This window comes from Vigna angularis, chromosome 7 (assembly GCF_016808095.1).
Source record: "Vigna angularis cultivar LongXiaoDou No.4 chromosome 7, ASM1680809v1, whole genome shotgun sequence".
NCBI lineage: Eukaryota > Viridiplantae > Streptophyta > Magnoliopsida > Fabales > Fabaceae > Vigna > Vigna angularis.
The window spans coordinates 5,367,337-5,387,713 of record NC_068976.1 but is presented as its reverse complement, the minus strand read 5'-3'; positions in this window follow the sequence as shown (position 1 = coordinate 5,387,713).

The following is a 20,377-nucleotide window of genomic DNA, read 5'->3' as shown; positions in this document are numbered from 1 at the left end:
TTCTGAGAAATTACCATCTCAAATTGTGCAGATTCTAGAAAATGATGTTAGTGCCATCAACTTTAGATTTGGGAAGCAATTTGTTTCACCTCCATAACCTTCACCACCACCTCATCTTGATAAGGAAAACTATGACCTTAGGGCATTTGAGATAAAAACTCCTGAGCAAGAGGAGTGGGCAGGTTTAAGCAACAAATTTGAGGTAGGTGGACCCTATTCATCTTCAACTACTAGTTCTGATTTGTATGATGTGGAGCAACCTCCTATCCATCTTCCCATCCCCTACTAAAGTGATTCAAAGCAAGAAATTGGAAGGAGCAAATAAGAGCTAAAGTTGTTGTAATTCTGTTACATCTGTTTAATGTAACCGATTACATAAGTTTAGTAATCGATTACCTTGCGTCAGGACTGATATAAACTATATATTGACGCATTGTTTAAAAATCTGTAACGATTGATCATACTTACATTCTCATGTCTGATTGAATTCATTTGAGAGATTTTACAGATTACTAAAAAGCTCCAAGAATAGAGAATGAGAAGAATTGGACCATCTTGAAGCATTCTTGAGAAGCAGAATATTGGACTGTATTGACTAATCATTTTCGCACAACTGAAGGTGCATCTTGATAGATCAGGAGAGAAGACTTGCAATCTTGAATTTGCTGTTTCCCTGTACGTGAGTGCCAAGAAGAAGAGTGGTGCACTCTTGACTTTGAGAGGGGATATCTCAAAGGGTTTGCTGCAACAGGGACGGGTTGTTCTGTGTTGGCAGATTTTGTTGTTCTATATTTGATTGAGAGTTTGTGAGATGTTTACATTTGAGAGTTGCTCTGTAAAGCCTTGGTTGTAATACTCTGATCATTATAGTGAATTACTCTCCAATCTAAGGTTGATTGAGAGGGTGACTGGATGTAAACATTGAGGTCGAACTAGTATAAAAATTGTGTTTGTTTTTGTCTTCTCTATCTCTTTACATTTTCATTGTCATTGCATATACTTGTACTGTTTCATTGCACACAATTGATTGCTGCACAAGAAAGATTTCAAGAACCTTATAATTTGCGAAAAAGATTTAAAAAGTGCAAGTTTTTATAAAACACCAATTCACCCCCCACCCCCTCTGGGTGCTGAGAAACAAAGTCCGTCAATTCTAACACTTAGTTTGGTTGTAAAGAAGCTTATATAATCTTCTTTTCTTTAAGGTGTAAGAAATTTGGGACTTCACATAGCTTGGGCTTAAAAGAAAGAAGAATAAATAAGTCTATTCTCTTTTAGTTGCTTGTATTGCAAGTTAGCTCATGTATAGTTGTAGTTTCGATTTCTAGACTAGTTAGGTAGCTTATAAACCCTTAAGAAGTAGAAGAATTGAGAGATGTGGGACTTAAAACACCCTTAGGCGCTGCTATTCAGACTTGAAGGCATTTCAAGTCCCACATCCTTTACTGAAAGGGAAGTGCTTAGGAAAAAGAAATATGGTTCACAATATGTTTAATGCTGAAACAATTTTGAATCCTTTAAAAAATATGGTTCACAATATGTTCAACTTCATCATTTACTATGTATGAATCCTTTAAAAGAATGTCTTGGAGTTGTCTTCTACCATTAGATTTAAGAGTTATTTGATTTTTTATGGTGGAAACAACTGTAATACAAATTAAATTTATACAGTTGACGTTGAATTTTGAGTGCATTCGATGCAAAAGACTGAAGTTGTATCAAATATTTGTGATCAATGACGTCCTATATCATATAAATGTCTTCGTTTAGTCAGTAAGGAGTTCATATCAGAATCCAAAGAGATTTTTCACTTTTTCAGTGAATGATGTTTGAACGTCGAATTCGGCGGGGCTGTGACGTTTATACAATGTGGCAGTTACTAAGCATAATTACACTATGTACTGCTTTTATAATGATTTAATTTTCGTCAATGGATTATCTAATTTTTAATCTTTTTTTCTTTTTAATTTTTAATCATTCAATAGCACGTCCGAGTCTGTGGAGTACTTGGGACATTAATGGTGTGCTATTTCCAATGATGTTTTTCATGTCGTTTGTTGGGGGCAGGACGTCAATTAGTTCTTATCTGAATCAAAAGAGATGTATTACTTTCCACTGAATGATGTTTGAACGTCCACTGCGGCTGGGCTTTGACGTTCCTACAGATGATGGACTGTGGCAGTTGCTAAGCATTATTCATGATATAATGTACGTCTATTTCTTAGCCAGTCTGACATCATCATTTCATCTATAAATATAGCTTAAATTTTGCGTAATCCCTGCCCTCCTGTTTCTCTGTTGAACATATTAGGATTCATGGTTTTTATTTCCTTTGTGTTTTCTTTTCCTTAGGTTTCGAAGCATTTATGTTCCTCAAATTGCAATTTGTTCACTTGAATTTCAAAGTGCCGCATTCATGTCTCAGTTCATATGAAGGTGGCCTTTGAAATTGAAGTCAACAAAATGCTTTTTATAGTACATAAATGATTAAGTTATCTTACTGAAAGGGAAGCGCTTAGGAAAAAGAAATATGGTTCACAATATGTTTAATGCTGAAACAATTTTATGATCTAAAATAGTTATATAAAGAAGATGTTCAACTTCATCATTCAACAATGTATGTGTCATTTTTTAAATTGTCTTGGAGTTGTCTTCTACCATTAGATTTTAGAGCTATTTGATTTTCTATGGTGGAAACAACTCCAAGACAAGTTAAATTTATACAGTTGACATCGAATATTGAGTGCATTCGATGCAAAGGCCTGGAGATTGACGTCTTTTTTTTAGATCACCAACGTCCTATATCTTAGAGTATTTAAAAAAGAAATCCTCTTTTACAAAACACAACATCTAAAAGGAAGACCAAAGATGATGGAAGACATTATAAACAAAATCAGGAAGTAAAAAAAAAGAACAAGCAAAACAATGGAGAATGTTTTTGAAATTCATAATTGTTAACATTTTCCTCTGGTTTTCCGTCATGCCTTCATGGACAATAAAGAAATGACTTTGTTTAGAGGAGGAATTGAAGGAAAACCAAAGGAAAAAGTTAACATGAATTTGGTTGCAGAAGTAATGTAGGATACGTTTTCAAAGGGTCTACTTGAAATTCATAAGTGTTAACTTTTTCCTGTGTTTTCCCCCTTTGCCTTCATGGTTAACAAAGAAATGTCTTCGTTTAGTAAAGGAAAAAAAGGAAAACACAAGGAAAAAGTTAACATGAATTTGATTACTGAAGTTATGTAGAATAGGTTTTCAAAGGGTTTACTTGAAATTCACAAGTGTTAACTTTTTCTTGTGTTTTCCCCATGCCTTCATGGTTAACAAAGAAATGTCTTTGTTTAGTAAAGGAAAAGAAGGAAAACACAAGAAAAAAGTTAACATGAATTTGATTACCGAAGTTATGTAGGATAGGTTTTCAAAGGGTCTACTTGAAATTCATAAGTGTTAACATTTTCCTCTATTTTTCCCCATGCGTTCATGGTTAACAAAGAAATGTCTTCGTTTAGTGAAGGAAAAAAAAGAAAAACAGAAGAAAAAAGTTAACATGAATTTGATTACCGAAGTTATGTAAGATAGGTTTTCAATGGGTATACTTGATTATCGACGTGAAGGGCATTGGAGTGGTTGGGACCATTAATTGTATGACCAGAATGTTACGTCAAATTCGGCTGGTATTCGACATTTTAATCTTCATCCAAAAGCCAAAGTTCGCTTCGTTTTTTATTATTTTTTCTTTTTTCTTTTAAACTCTCACTTTAACGTCCAAGCCTCATAGATCTTCGATGTATTTTTCGTTAGAAGCAGTTATTATCAGTATCCAGAGATTTTTTTACTTTTTCCCTGAATGATGTTTGAATGTTGAATTCGGCTGGGATTCGACGTTCATACAAGATACTGAGCATAATCACACGATCTAATGTACGTCATCGGTTCATATATAAATATAGCTTGCATTTCACTTAATGACTTGCTTTCTGTTTTCGTATTGAACATATTGTAAGCCAGAAACAAAAGTTACTCTTTTTTTAATTATTTTTTCTTTTAAACCACCAAGAGTACGTCGAACTCTAAGAGATTTGACGTAATATTTGAAACAAAGAGATCCACGTCCAGTATTGATACCACTCGACGTGGATTGAATGAATTTATTTACAACAATGCCACTGATTATTGTCAACGTTGGATGTTATGTTATTTGACGTTGAACGCATATACACTGAATTTATTTACAACAATGTTATGAATTTATTTACAACAATGCCACTTATTGCGCTTATACACTGGATTTGAAAATCTTATGTACACTGAGTTGTTTCTATGTTGCACGAGTGACTTAAGATACTAAACCCTAATGCCGAGGAAAATTATCTGGTATCCAAATTTAAATGGCTTCTTCATCACATCTTTCAAGAGACAGAGGAAAGGTTGTTGTGGCTACAAGAAATGCTGATCTCTCCGGGTGGATTAGTGATGAGGAGACTCGTCTAGAGTTTGTGAGGTGGACGAAGTTTAAACATATTGTTCCTTACAAATATCTGAACCTCGACTTATTTGAAAAAAAAGGGATTTCACTTCCAGGAATGGATTGAAACTCAAGGTCTCTCTACACTTGTCCAAATGAAGGGTGATTGGTACCTTGACTTAATAAGGGTCTTCTACAACAATATGAGAAACATAGATGGTGTCCTTCATTCTCGAGTAAAAGGAGTAAATGTTCACATTGACAATGATGTCTGGTTTCAAGTTACAAGATTAAAAGCCGAAGGGTTATTCTCTCACTTACGGTACTCAGAAACAAACAGATGGCTGAAGAAAAAGGACGTGTACAGTAATTGGTTAAAGTTTACTGGGAGATACACAATTGAAAGATTATATGTGCATGAGGGACTAAATAAAGAAGAAAAGATAATAGCACACATTCTTGCTTGGGTGATTTTACCTGCTAGACCTGTATAAGACAAAATGACAACTGAAGATGTTTTTCTGTTGTATGCCATCAAGAATGATGTTCGTACCAATTGGGTGGAAGTAATAAAAGATCATATGATTGATGTAGGAACCAAACATGCACAACATCTACCATATGCTGTGTTTATCAGCAAAATCCTGACCCTTCAAGGTGTGGATGTTAGTGGTGAAAAGAATTGCTCTTATAACTGCTCAAATGTGATAAATCGAAACACCTTGACTTCCATTGGCCTTGTGAAGACCACAAAGGGATGGTGCTTCAAGGATGAAGATAATATGGTTCAAAGTTCTGGAAGCACACCTGCACTAAATGAAGACCGCACCAATTTTGAAAGATTTGTTGTTCAAAAACTTAGGAGACTCGAACAGAAGATAGACGCTCTGCATCAGAAAAAGAATAAAAATGATTCTCCAACTGAAGATTCAAGTGAAGAGTCTAGTGAGAAGGATTCAATGGAAATTTTCTGAATTAGAATAAAGGCTTAGAATTTTAGTATGAAGTCTGTTTTGTGTTTCTGTTTTGTGTTTCTGTTTTGTGTCTATTTTGGTTTATTATTTGTTTTGTGTTTGTTTTGCTATTGGCATTATATGCCACATCTTTTTGCTTATAATCTGATTGTAATCACTATGAATATGAATGAAATTGTACTACTTGAAATGAAATTGCTCCTTCATGCCTCACCCTAACTTTTGTGACCTTGAAAGAGCTATGAGAAAACAAAAAAAAAATGTTATCAGAGTGACAAGTTACAACTAAATTTTATAAGTGGAGGACTAGATCAAGGATCCGCAATTTTATTTTTATGAAATGGACTTGATCTTTGACGTTAACTTTTACAATATGCGACGTAACATTCATTTTTTCTTATTTTTATCTTTTAAAACGTCAATGTTTTTCAGAATTCGACGTAAAAAAACTGCAAGGATTTAAAAAAAAACCTTAATAACATTAAAAAAAGGAAAAATATGAAAATATAACCACGAAAAGTATATATTAAAATTTCAAACAGAGTTTAAACATACAAAAATATACAAAAATATTACATTAATTTCAGAAAAATAAACTAAAATGGACTATTCTTCCTAAATTGAGTTAGATGTCTCCATAGACTCATCTTCTGTTGTATCGTCTTCATCATCAGATTGACTTGCTGAGGCAGTTACGAGAGCATTGTCTTCATCTAACTTCTTGTGAATCATGATCAGAGATTTTTCAACTTTTGAAATTCTTGTTGAAAGCCTTCGAAATTGATCCACAACAAATCTTTCAAACTCAGTTTGTGGAGTGAAGGTAGAAGGAGTTTCGTCAACATCCTTTAACACACAGTCATCTTTTGTTTTCTTTAGACCATTATGTCTTAATGCCGCTTTTCCTATTTCATTTGATTCGGTGCACCAAATATTTTTTTCAGCAGTAAGATCAACTTGATGATGCTTCAATACATTGTTGATAAAAACACCATATGGCAGAATATGTCCATGACTACTTGCAATTTCAATCATGTGCTCACTCATAACAGCAACTCAGTTGGTTGGTATCCGGGTTTTTATGGCATGAAGCAAAAATAAATCTACAGTAGTTAGACGATCACGTAAACATCTTCCAGGTAGTATTATCCAAGTAAGTACAAAAGCACACACTTTTTCTTCCATTTTCAAACCATCATGTAGATACGACTTGTATACCTTTAACCTTGTTAGACTTCTCAGATATTCCTTATAAATTTTCTTCTTGTTTTCCATTGGTTGAGTTCAGAATTTCTTTCATGAGACATGAAGCCTTTTGCTTTGAGACCAGTAAAAGATAGCCATATTTCGTCATCAATTTTAATATCGACACCTTTCACCCGAGAGCATATAACACCATCGACAACCTTCAGATTGTGGTAGAAGACCTGTACCAAGCCAGGATAGCAATCACCAGTCATTTCAACAAATTTTGCAAGACCAACATCTACAAGCCATTCTTGAAAGATAAACCCCTCCCTTCTGAATAATTCTACATCCAAGAACTTGTGAGGTACCACCTTGAAGAGTTTTTTATAACATTCAAATTTGTATCGTTCTTTGTCATCACTGATCCAACCATTTGGACTAGCATTTCTTACAAATGTACAACCTTCTTTCCACGCCGTGAAGATGAAGAAGCCATTTGAGAACAAGATTTAGACATTTACAGGAAGGGTTTAAGAATTTTGTTTCTGACAATGATACATGATAGATTTAACCAAACTATATGACGGTTTATTTGCCTGCAAAAGTATTCATTTTTAAACCTTGAAGTTTATTAACTTTAAAGGTCCCTATTAAAGTTTATCGTCGAATTCAATTTCTATTCGAGGTCCTATATGTTTTACAACATGAACAAGAAACTACATTAAAAAAAAACACAGGAACTAAATAAAAAAAAACCAGAAAAATAATGGAGAATGTTTTTGAAATTCATAAGTGTTAACATTTTCCTCTGGTTTTCCACCATGCCTTCATCTTTCACAAATAAATGTCTTTGTTTAGTAGAGGTATTGATGGAAACCCAAAGGAAAAGGTTAACATGAATTTGGTTACGGAAGCTCTGTAGTGTAGGTTTTCAAAGGGTAGTTCCAAAGGATCCAAAACTGTATTTAAAGAAAATGTTGGGAGCCACTAATGCGCCCAACTACTCCAGTGCCCATCAAGTCAATCCTTATATTGTCAGATTTCAACTTCAACCGCATAATAAAACGTTGAACCCTTTAGAACTTCGTCGTTGTTGAAATTATTTTATTGGGATATATAAGATTGAAAATTTTAGTTGGGCCTGAAACTGATAAGATTTGATGCACAACTTTATAAATACTAGATTTGAAAACACACTCAGTGTTTTCTAAACTGAAGAGTTACAAACCCTAGAAATGTGAAAGACGTTCCAGAATCTGATCAGAAATGGCTTCTTCATCATCATCAAGAAGAAAATGGAAGGTTGCCCGGATTGTAAGGAATGTTAATCCTACAGGTTGGATTAGTCATGAAGACATTCGACAGAAGTTTTGTAGTCTAAGGAAGATTAAAACCGTGGTTTCTCACAGATATCTGAAACTGGTGAGCGTGTTCTACTCCAACTTAAAGATGAGGGATGAAACATTTTGTAACCTAGTCAAGGGGGTTGATATGAAGCTGATCAAAGTGGTTTGGATATGGATTGCCTTTTTCAACCGATCAGCAAAGAAGACTTTCTCTTTCAAATTTGGATTGGTCATCAAGGACTTATTGGATTCACCATGATAAAAAATGGTGATCATCAGCAAGTCTATCCCATATCTGAATCTTTGAGTGCAAACAAAACAGATTCGACAAAAACTAAAGAAGATGAGTGGGCTAGATGGTTATGCAGTGAAAATAGATTGTATGTCAAAATCACTCAAAAAGATACTTGGGTCTCAAGTAAATTGAAAGCTGACACAATCATTGACAAAAGACTCTAAGGATTGAAAAATCACCGATCAAAATGGAAAGGAAGGTAATGTGAAAAACCAGAAAGGATCAACAATAATTCTGCAATAGAAGAATATGGATTTTCGTTATTTGATTTTAATTTTATAATCCGTGGCTTCTTAAGCCATCTTTTTTTTTGCTGGTTTGTAATAATCTTTTGAATATTAATAAAATTCTCTTTTGGCAATAACATTAGTCAATAATGATTGAATTGTTTAAATTGATTAAATCATTTGTATGATTGTAATTGAGCATTTTAATGTTACATCATTACATTGAATATACCATTGCACTTTTTTTGTTTTTTTTCTTCTTTTAGAACACCAACAGTACGTCGTTGGTAAAGCTACTCGACGTAATATCCCAAAGGTCGGTCTCTTTTTTTATTTATCCTTTTTAAATTCAAATAGAACGTCCAACTTTATATGGGAACACATAGTTGGTTGGGCTTGATAAATGTTGTGTTAGAAATGAAGAGATCCACGTCATATATTGACACCACTCGACATCCAGGTATATGGGAAAAGACTGTTGGCAGGACATGATAAATGCTACGTTAAAACGAAGAGAACACGTCCAATATTGACACCACTCGACGTAAAATTATTTGAAGGATTTCTAGAAGAAATCCATTATTACGTAGGTTCATAAATGGAAACGAAACAAAGGAAAACATAATAACACTAAACATAGGAAAAAAAGGAAAATCAAACCACGAAAAGATCCGCAGGATTGTTAAAATGCAGAAGAATTTTTGTGAATGGAGGCTGTAGCATTTTGAAAGGGTGCAAAATCCAAATCTTTCAACCTTTTTCTTTGTTCAAATGTAGAAAGATTTTTTTGAATAGAGTCTGTTTTAAATTCATAAGTGTTAACATTTTCCTCTAGTTTGCTACCATGCCTTCATCGTTAACAAAGAAATTCTTCGTTTAGTAGAGGAATCAATAGCAAACCAATGGAAAAAGTTAACATGAATTTGTTTACGGAAGTTCTATAGTTTAGTGAAGGAGGTGTAGCGGTTTGCAAGGATGCGAAATCCAAATCTATCAACCTCTTCCTTTGGTTTTCTATACTCCTTCAATCTTTTTTGTGTCCTTGAAGGAGATAACAGAAAACACAAAGAAAAAAATTAACAGATGGAGTTCATAGCAGAAATTTTATAAATGGATGTCTATAGGTTATCTAAGGCTCCAAAACTATATTTATAGAAAAAAAGACTGACTGTTGGGAAAGGCCTGATGTGGGGTGATCTTTGGCTTCAATAATAAAAGGCAGTCCCAAGGCAAAGGTCGCTCCTTTTTTTTCTTTTTCCTTTTTAAATTCTCATAGAACGTCGAACTCTAGGGGACTTCGACGTGAAAGGTTAGAGTATTCATTTTTTACTGTTATCAGAGGTTTTGAATTGACTCTATAAATATAATGCTTAACTCTATACAATTGCACAATTTGATCTTTTTTGAATAATTCATTTAAGTTTTCCTAAAGTTGTTTTATCGGATGGTTTAAAAGAAAAAATTAAAAACATAATTTATGGCAAAAAAACGTCGTTATACGCCTGATGTTGGTCGCTCCTGTTTTTTATTTTTATCTTTTTTTACTTTTCCTTTTTAACCTCCAATAACATGTGGATTTTGGAAATATTCGACGTCCTCTGTAGGGTCTGTTTTTGAAATTCCTTGAAGGAGTTTATGAATTTTATGAATGGAAGTTGTAGTGTTTTGAAAGGCCTTGGAGTTGTTACAAGTTAACACAAAGAAACCTTGGAGTTGTTACAAGAAATTTTGTAAATGGATGTCTACATAAATAATTACTATTGGGAAAGGCCTGATATGGGCTTGATATGAGCTTCAATAATAAAAGACAGTCTACTTAAATGATATATGGGAAAATGCAGTTTACTACTAAAAACGAAGTGGTTGACGTCAATTTCTTCAGACTTCCAAAGTGTCTTTTTGGTTTAATTCTTTTTTCTTTTAATCCAACAATAAACGTCAGATTCCTTGGGCATCTGACGTATTATTCGTTATCCGAAGGCAAAGGTCGCTCTATTTTTTCTTTTTCCTTTTTAAATTCCCATAGAACGTCTGACTCTAGGGGGCTTCGAAGTGAAAGGCATTGGAGTCATTGTGAGCATTAATTTTGTGTTGTTACCAGAGATTTTGAATTGACTCTATAAATATAATGCTTAACTCTATACAATTGCACAAATTTATCGTTTTTGAATGATTCATTTTTCAAAGTTTCTTGGAGTTGTTTTGTCCGAAATCAGATCCACTAATTCTGTAGAAAACAACTTCAAGAAACTTAAAAATTGAATCATATAGACAAGAAACTTCAAGTTATAAAAGCAGTTCTGTCCCTTCAAGGGTTTTACAGATTTGAAAAATCACTTATCTTCTTACTATTTTTCTTTCCTCTGGATTTCTGTTGTTCAAATTCTTCTTCTCATCAAATATGTTGATCATATTTGGATGGTCAACAGGATGACAACAGAAGATGTTTTTCTATTTATGGAATTAAGCGAAAGTGGATGCTTGAAAAGAAAGTAGATGTGCCCTATCAGAAGGAGATTAATAACAATCCAGAAATAGAGGATTCTGATGAAGAGTTTACTGAAGAAGATTCTAGGAAGACGCCTGAATCAGAATAGGGTCTTAGAGTTGTTGATGAATCGGCAAGTGTACTGAATCACACAAGTAATATAAAATGGTAAGACCAAGTATCGTATCCCAAAGGACTCTCGGCACTAGACAATCGTGTGATAACTCGATTAATTAAGACTTAAAGAAAACGAGATCATTAGTTTCAGATGCAAAGACAAAAAATTAAATATGAATGCAGTTTGATCAATAGTAGAATAACACAGTGATGAACGAATGTTGTTTAATATGAGATGAGTATGTTGTTGGGGTTAGATTTCACCAAGTTCCCTCTCATGTATGTAAGAATTCTTTTTTATGCATTAATGTTAACGTCACTCACTAAATCACTTAAATTCGATCCCTCGGCGAAATAAGCCTGTCCTTAATCACCAATTCATGCAATTCCTAGCATTCCTAGTAATTAATTGTGAAGATCAAGAGCTTTAAGACGACCAAGACTCATACCCTCATCCCTGAGAAATATTACTCTTGGGAGTAATTCAACGAGAACCTGAATTGTAAGGAACCTCCCGGCACTCACGCAATTCATACATCATGCTATGAATGAGTTAAACAAAGAATGTAATAAGCATGGATGAATTACTCTAACATGTAATGAAAAAACATATGTTATTAAGAATCAATTCAAATACATGAGAGTTCATAAGGTTACATAATCCCCCAACAACAAATAGAGTTTAGTTCACCATAGACATGGTGAAACTAGATGAATAATAGAAAAGCATGAGATAGCAAAACCCTAAAAGTAGAGGATGGAAGCTCTCGCATCCAAATCCGCCTTCAGAGAGTGAAAGAGTGTGTTGTTGTGCTGCTCCAGCTAGAGATACCAAACCTAAGATGTCTAGGTCCTTTAAATAGAGCGAAGACATAACATAAACAAGGTCTGGCCTATGTCGCTGGCGCTCAAGCGCCCTAAGTGGGGCACCCGAGCAGTGAGCGGTGGTTCCCTGCGCTAAAGCCTCAGAAAAGATGCCTAAGCTTCATGCTTCTGGCGTTCAAGCGCCGCAAAAGGGGCGCCCGGGCGGTGAGCGATGGTTCCATACGCTCAAGCCTTAGAAAGGATGCCCAAGCTTCGTGCTTCTAGCACTCAAGCGCGCCAAAAGGGGTGCCCGGGCGGTTAGCGGTGGTTTCCTGCGCTCAAGCCTCCAAAAAGGGTGCTCAAGCTTCGAGCACTCCTCTCTTCTGGTGCTTTTCCAGGCCTTTCTAAGCTCCATCTCTATGGCACTTCATCTCTACTTTCCATATTATCTCCTTTCCTTCCAAAACAAGGGAAATTAGTCATAAAACCATCAAATTCAATCTCAACTCTCTTATTCACACAACTTAACAGAAAAACATGATTCCAAGCAAGTTTCTAAGCAGAAAAGGGTGCATTTAGTATCAAAATTACATCACAGATAACAGTATTTTCAACCGTTATCAAGAGTCATAGTATTAAGTTGTGATGTCCTTGTTTTATTATGTGTTCTTTTTTTTATGGCAGAAAAAATTATTTGTGGCAGAAAAACGTCGAATTGGTGAAAGAGTTCGACATTCTTTGGTTGGTTTAAAAGAAAAAAGAAATAAAGAAAAAAAAGAGGGACTGAGGTTATTGTTAACGTTGTCTGTTCTGTTATGGGATGTTGAACTTTGACGTCATACGCGAGTACGGCACGTCAAAGCCAAATCCCCTCATAATTTGACTTGATATGTGGCTTCCTCCGCTTAATAAAACGTCGAAGCCACGAGTACAAGGACGTTTTTTCGTCTGGTTTAGAAGAAAAAATTAAAAACATAATTTCTAGAAAATACAACGTCGAATGCGAAGAAGAATTCGACGTTATGTGGTTGGTTTAAAAGAAAAAGAAAAAATAATAAAAAAGGAACTAAATAACAAAATGTCTAAGCCAGTATAAAACTAACATTTTATGGGTTGATTTAAATGAAAAATAAACAAATAACTGCTAGCTGTAATATACAACGTCCTTCTTTTGTTACGGTTGACGTCATATTAATTAAATCAATATTTAGTATTTATTTGTTTTGTATTGGACGTCGGCTGCTTCCTTAGGGACGTTATGTGATTACGACCAGCACGTCCAACCCTAACTTGTTCAACGTTCTATATTGTTTTAAACGTCGACCCCATAAAGTGTGGGACGTTCTGTTTGGTTTATAAGAGAAAAGAAATAAAGAAGAGAAAAGGAATTTACTCTTTGGCTTCATGCTGGCATATAAAACGTCAAATATTTGTCATGGTTGACGTCAAATATGGGTAGGAGTAATACTGCTGGAAGAAAACCACTATTTCGTTATTTTTTTATTTTAAATTGAACGTGAGATGTTTCTTAAGTTGACGTTATGTGATTATAAGGTCATTGTTTTACGTCGATGTGGGCGTTATTTGATGTTAATACATTTTAGATTATGTCGATATGCTTCTTGTTCGACGTTAATACATTTTAGACGACGCATTATTTTAGTAATTGACGTGGAGCGATTCAATTTATTTACGAAAATGCCACCGGTCATTTTTAACGTTGGATATTGAGTGCTACGACGTTGAACGCGTGACGTTATACGTTGTTTTTCCACTAGTGTGCAGCGGAAATTAAATCGATTGAATACAATAAGAAGTCGACTGAATAAAAGAGTGTAGGGATAGAAAGCCAATGCACTATAATAAAAGAAGTCGACTGGTTCGGCCAAGCCTACATCTAGTATCCTTCCAACCATAGGAAGCCAATGCACTATAATGATCAAGGTTTTTAGAACAAGGCTTTTATAGCGACCTCACATCAAAAATATAAAACTCTTCTCTAACCCTCTAATCAAAATATAGGCATATACAAATAGACTAGCAACAAGAATCCCCTCTCCTGTAGTCCAAACCCTTTGAGCCACCCTCAAAGTCAAGAACGCAGCACACTCTTCTTCTTGCAATCACAACAGGGAACCTCGATCCAATCTTTACATGATTGTAGCCTCTGATCTCTCAGTTACACCCAATGTGCATATATGATCAACCTTTTTATGTGCAGTTAACTTGCTCTTCAAGAATCCACAAGTAGATGATCACCACTGTCACTTCTTGTTTCTTGGAGCTCTTTCTCTCTTTCTGTAAAAATGCACTTTCTGCAAAAGATATCACAAACTGCTAGATTCACAAAAGTTCTTACAGAAATCAAATTCGCGTCAATTTATAGATTTTCACAATTAAGACGCATTGTAATCGACTTAGCTACTAATGCAGTCGAATATAACAATTCTATTATAGCAGTTAGCAGCAATCAATGTAGTTAATTGAATATATAATTAATGCAGTCGAATCTCATTTAATGCTTGGTCAACATATTAGAAATATAGCCGTTGTAACATTTAATTCAAGCATTAACAGAATTTCAAAACTATAACAGACTTAGTCGAATGCATATGATATATAATCGACTATATAACACAGTTAAACAAAGTTTAAAAAAACTTTCACTTTAAAAATCCTCACAACACACTTTGAAAATGGTTTGTGCAAAGCCACGAGTTTTAATCGACTCACCCCATAATGAAGTCGACTTAAAACTGTTGTTTTGCCACACAATTAAAAGTTCAACATAAGTGCTTGTGGTTTTCCTTCTATAAAACATCAGACATGCATTCACCAATAAAATCAATTATATAGCACAATGAAATGCAATGTATTAACACAATCATGTTCTCAATGCTTTAAACAGATTTACACATTGATTAAAACATATAGCATGTAAGCAATAGAACATGTAACACATAAACATCACATGTGTTATTAATTATGTTGTCATCATAAAAAACCAGAAGCTCTGAGATTGTAGGTTCAGCTAAACCAGTGGTCCCCTATCAACAATCTCAACAAAATTAAATTGTCTGAACTTCAAAATAAGGTTAAAATTTGTAAATTCAAGAAAGAAATTTACAAGGACCTTAATTCACCCATAGTTTTCACTTATACACTCCTTTTCCTAGATTGGGCCACAAAATCTATTCTACACCCTCTGATTTCCTTATTCACACCCCTTCTACCACTAACAAGTCAGTTTTTCTAAGATGTTGCAAAATGGTAATCCTCCACTTATGAATCCCACCAATAAGAAGCGAACACGTGGCAAAATCCTCAACTAAGAAAAACTAGCCAACCAAATGTGGTCACGTCATCATCTTCAACCTCTCACCAACTAAATCCTAGCCACCATATGCCAACCTTCGCACCGCAACGAGAGAACCATCGTTAGCCACAACGAGAGCTCTGTAGCTCGTCCAACCTACAAAATCATAACCCCAAAACAACAACACCTATTGACTCCGCCAACCATAAGAATTGCGAGAACCACCGTGACAGAACACCCTACCAACATAAAACCCTAGTATGAAAATGCAAGTCTGCTTGTCTTCTTCGCACCTCCTAAATCACACCATTCCAAACCGCTTCAACCACAAAAGCCAAAACACAAAGCCACCACGTAGAAACGCTATACCAACCACGAACAATCTCTTTGCATAAAAAAAGGCGAGCATGTTTGTCTTCTTTGTTGCAATCATAGTCTCAAATCACAACAAGGCGAAACCCACCACAAAGCCCCGATCTCCATTGCAGGTTGCAACCTATAGCAAACCCAAAACGCAAAAGCCAAAATCGTGAATCCTCACAACCCATAATTCGTCCAAATCACGAGCCCCGTCACAAAACATGAATCGCCATAATGAGCACCTCCTCTGCATTCTCAAAAACGAAACACCTACAAGAAAACTCGTGAAACCCTCTATCAACCACCAACATTCACCAATCATCTTTGTGGGGAAGAACTACAAAAGTTGAGTGTCCACCAGAAGCCTCTATGTTAAGGAAACCCTAATTTTTGGGTGGAAAGGGGGGGAGGGAAGGTTTACCATGTGGCAGTCCCTTATTGGGAGGTCTCTCCTTGAGTCAAACATCCTAAACTAGGCAAACAAAGGGCCAAAGTGCAAATCTTAACATACTTTGGTTTTCTCTACAATTTTGGAAAAATATGAAGAGATGAGATTTTAGGGAAAATTCTATTGTTAGATATTCTACAAGATAAGTAATATGAAAATATCAACGAAAAATATCACTAGTGCAAAAATCAGTTTTTATGACGGCTAAAAATGACCTATTATGACGGTTGGTCCAACGTCATAATAGGTATGTACTTTTATGACGTAACAGAAAAGTATGTCATAATATATTTAACTTATTATGACGTAATTGAATTTACCTGTCATAATATATGTTTTTTCAGAATTAACCTATTATGACATACATTGCCATGTACGTCATAAAAACTTATTTTGTTTTAAAAAAAATTGTGGTTACGTTTGACATCCAATCATATTACAATCAATTTTCTTGTTTTATCATCTCATCGATTCAATTTATAATCAATGTACGTGAAAATGAATAGATTCAATTAAACAAACAAAATGTAATTCATTTCATCATCATAATAATATACAAGCCCCGAATAAAAGTTCAAACTAGAAACTTCTAAACTACCTCACTGACATTTCACACAGTAGACAAGTTTCACTATCTAGCTACATCTTCACCAAGAAAAAAATTAAAACTTATAATCTATAAAGAATTAGATACCGAGGGGCCGCTAACCCAAGTGTCAACAATTGAATTTGGTGAAATAGGAGAATGAGCCTTCTTCAAAAATATAACTTCATCATAACAATTGTCATCTCTCCCGTCATAGCCGTGTCTGATCTCACCCTTTGCTGACTGAAAAGTGATACTAATGTCGTGACCAAAGTCACACCTGCTGAGGGCCTATCTTCAGGTACAGCACCTGCTGGAAAATGTATCCAAAAGACTAAATCCCTCCTCAGCAGCTAACCTAAGATCAGTTGCCCTTGCCCTTACCTACAAAACCAATCCTTCATACTTAAAGAAAAAACAAGTAATGATTCCCGATTTAATCCATATGTTGAGCATATATAACAGTCTGATGGCATGTATTAAAAGGAAAATGAGAGCCAAATTGTACGTCAAGCATATCATGATACAGCCTTCAATCTGAATGACCCAATTAAAGCTTAAAAATAAAAGAATATTTCACTTATGCACACCGCAAGATACAAACTACAGTTTTTTTTAACAAACACACTTAATGGGTTATGATGGATACCAAAATTACAAAAAAAGGACATAGCACAATAGGTGATAAAAATGTATAGGAAAATAAAAAGGGGTGACACTCCCATATGACTAACACAACACTCAAATCTCATACGTTGCAATTGAATCCTAACATCTCACCACATTCCAAAATCCTAGCACCCATGTGATCTAACCAGAAAAAAACCCTTTGACTAGTAACAAACACAACAATGTTAACATCACCACCATGCTACTTTTTGGCAACTCAGAAATATGGAGGTAAGCTCCAAATAAAAATTGATAACAATATTGGGAGAACCACACTTAATGTTTCGGATGTGTAGGGCTGTGCTGTTCCAAACCTCCAAATTCTCCTGCAATCTTGTCTCAGTGGCGGATCATCTCCTCAAGTCTTGACTCTCCTCTTGATCCTGAGGGGTGGAGACCGTGAACCTGTATTTATAGTTTTTGCTATGGGCTTGGGATTAGTGAAAAGTTAATCACGACCCAACATAGCCCAATAGCTTCTAATTTCTACTTACCTCTAAACCAGGTTAATTTACCTAAGCCACAATGATTAGTGATTTGGCCGGTCAGTGAGGTACGGGCGTCCGCCCACGTGATACGGGCGTCCGCCTTACCTATTCGATCCTTCACATTTACGAGGTAATCTTCCAAGCCTTCGACATCGGGGAAGGCGGACGGTCGTTGGCCCTATGGATGACTTGGGGCACTAGATTGGGCGGACGGCCATCTACGTGGTCATCCTTCCGTACGGCGTCCGGCACTCCCTGGTACACTTAAAGTTGTCGTTTGAAAACTCGGGACCTTATAATTGGATCCCAATAGGAACTATAAACTTCAATATACAATACTAGCAAACCATAACCATAGATAAACTTTTATGCACAGGATGCTAGATAAAACCAATCAAGATGGAAGGATAATCAAGCAACTTGGATTTTATTTCATACCCATGTTAGAGCAATCTTAGCTGATTCTTTTATGACATCACCAAGCTGTCCAGTAAGGTGCAGTTGACCCCTCCCAACCCTTGTTGTAGCCTCCACAAAGGCAATCCAAACTAGCCCAAAAGAGACCCTAGGGGTAGCCACACGTTCGGTAGTCTCACTACCATCAAATCTTGGGGGCTGCATTACATAACCAATATCCTATAATGAGACTTTACACTAACTTTAATTTCCTTCTAAGCATTGCAACCACTACCAGGAAGTGAATATCTATTACTTTTGTTTGTAGAAAATAATCATTCAACTTTCATTTTCAAATAAGGAGAAAATTTTATATACACGTTTAAAAAATTCTTGCCAAACACGGTTAAATATATGCCATTTAAATTATGTTAAATTTCCTTTCGCTATGCACGACTTAGCTATTCACTAAAGTGAAGGTTAACCTTTGAATTAATTAAGTAAAACTGTAAAGGACAAAATAAGAAGATATGGCAGTTAAAAATGCAATCAGAATAAATGAACAATCTCAAAGAAAAATAAATAAACCAAAATCGAGTTAAGTGATAAGAAAAGGGAAGGAAATATAATATACTCTATTGTAATATAGTATAGTATAAAATAAACTAATTAAATGTAGTCATAATACATTATTATATTAATATAAAGTACATAATGCATTTATAGCTACATACATAAACCTTGACTTTATGGCCAAACTTTTATAGCATTTAAAGGTCTAGATAAGTAAAACCTCCTTATCATCAATATAGTAACTGGTAAAGCATTATGCCATTTTATATGCTGCACATTTTAGATCAAAGTGAATTCAAAGACAAGTGCTTTCATTAGAATTTTCTTTCCTTCAGTGTTAACATTGGTTTATTAGTTGTCAAATTGTGAATGAAATTTTTAGTCAATGCGTAGACTTAGGTTAGATGGCTAGATCAAGTAGCATCATATTCCAAAATCAAAGTACCAGCTTTTCTAAAAGCTTAAGCTATTAGGTGGAATACTAAACTTACAAATCACCAGTCCTGAAATATAATTTCTTTACCAACAATCGAGGAGGCAGGGGAAGATGAGTTGATCATATAAAGGTAATGCTTTAGACCAGAAACTCTGCTCTTAAACACTTCAAACAACCACAATATCTTCAAATTTTAAACTTTTAATTTATGGCCCAAACAATGTGATAACCTTTCTCAGAAAATATAAAAAGAACTCAGGCTAAAAATAATTTACCTATTTGTGTTCACATAGATGGTTAAGTACAACATCTCCCAACCTTTAAAAAATTATAAATATGAAATATAAGCATTACTACAATAAAAGCACTTTAACTATATAAGTTCATTTCGAACAAATCAAATTAATCATTCTATCCATTTATGCCAATGAGTAAACAAATCACCAACATCGTTTTTACTATGGTTAGAAAAAAGAAAAAAAAAGTAGGCATTGTTATAGTCATACGTACCCAGGTGTTAGGGAAGTCAATGAACCCTTGATTCAAGGAGGAGGAAATAATAAAAATAGGTGGGATAGAGTTTATAAGAGTGGAGAAAAGGGTGACGTGGCTTTGCAAGGGAAATGTGTTAGTTAGAAGAGAGAGAAAAAGAGTATGGGTTGTTATATATTTTGAGGTGTAGGATGTGAGAGGGAACACGTTTTGTTTTCAGTGGAGTGGGAGGAGAAGAATTATTACGATTCTTCTAAGGAGCTTGGCTTTGGGCAGAGGGTCTTGGAATCTTTTGAGTTTTCTGTTTTCATCATAATAGTGAATTTTCATCATTCCACTTTTCACAATTCATATTTTTGATTGTTCCATTTATTCATAAACTCTGATTTCTATCAATTGGTTCGACCTGCCGGATCAATATTTCCTGATCGGAAACCATGCCACCAAGAAAGAACAATGTTCAAGGAGAACCAGTAGTTGAGGAGAATGAGGCGGAGCTTGTAGTGGGCGAGGTTGCTAAACTCAAAGCGGTGGTCAAGGAGCTTGTGGCGCAATCGTTGTAGAGCCAAACCAACTTAGAGAAGTTGTGTAAGGATTCAACAGAACAAATCGTAACCCTACGCAGAGAAGCCGTTGAGAACCAATCAAAGCTCCTTAACTTAATGTCGAAGTTCACCAATGTTAATGAGGGGGAGAACGAAGAGTTGGG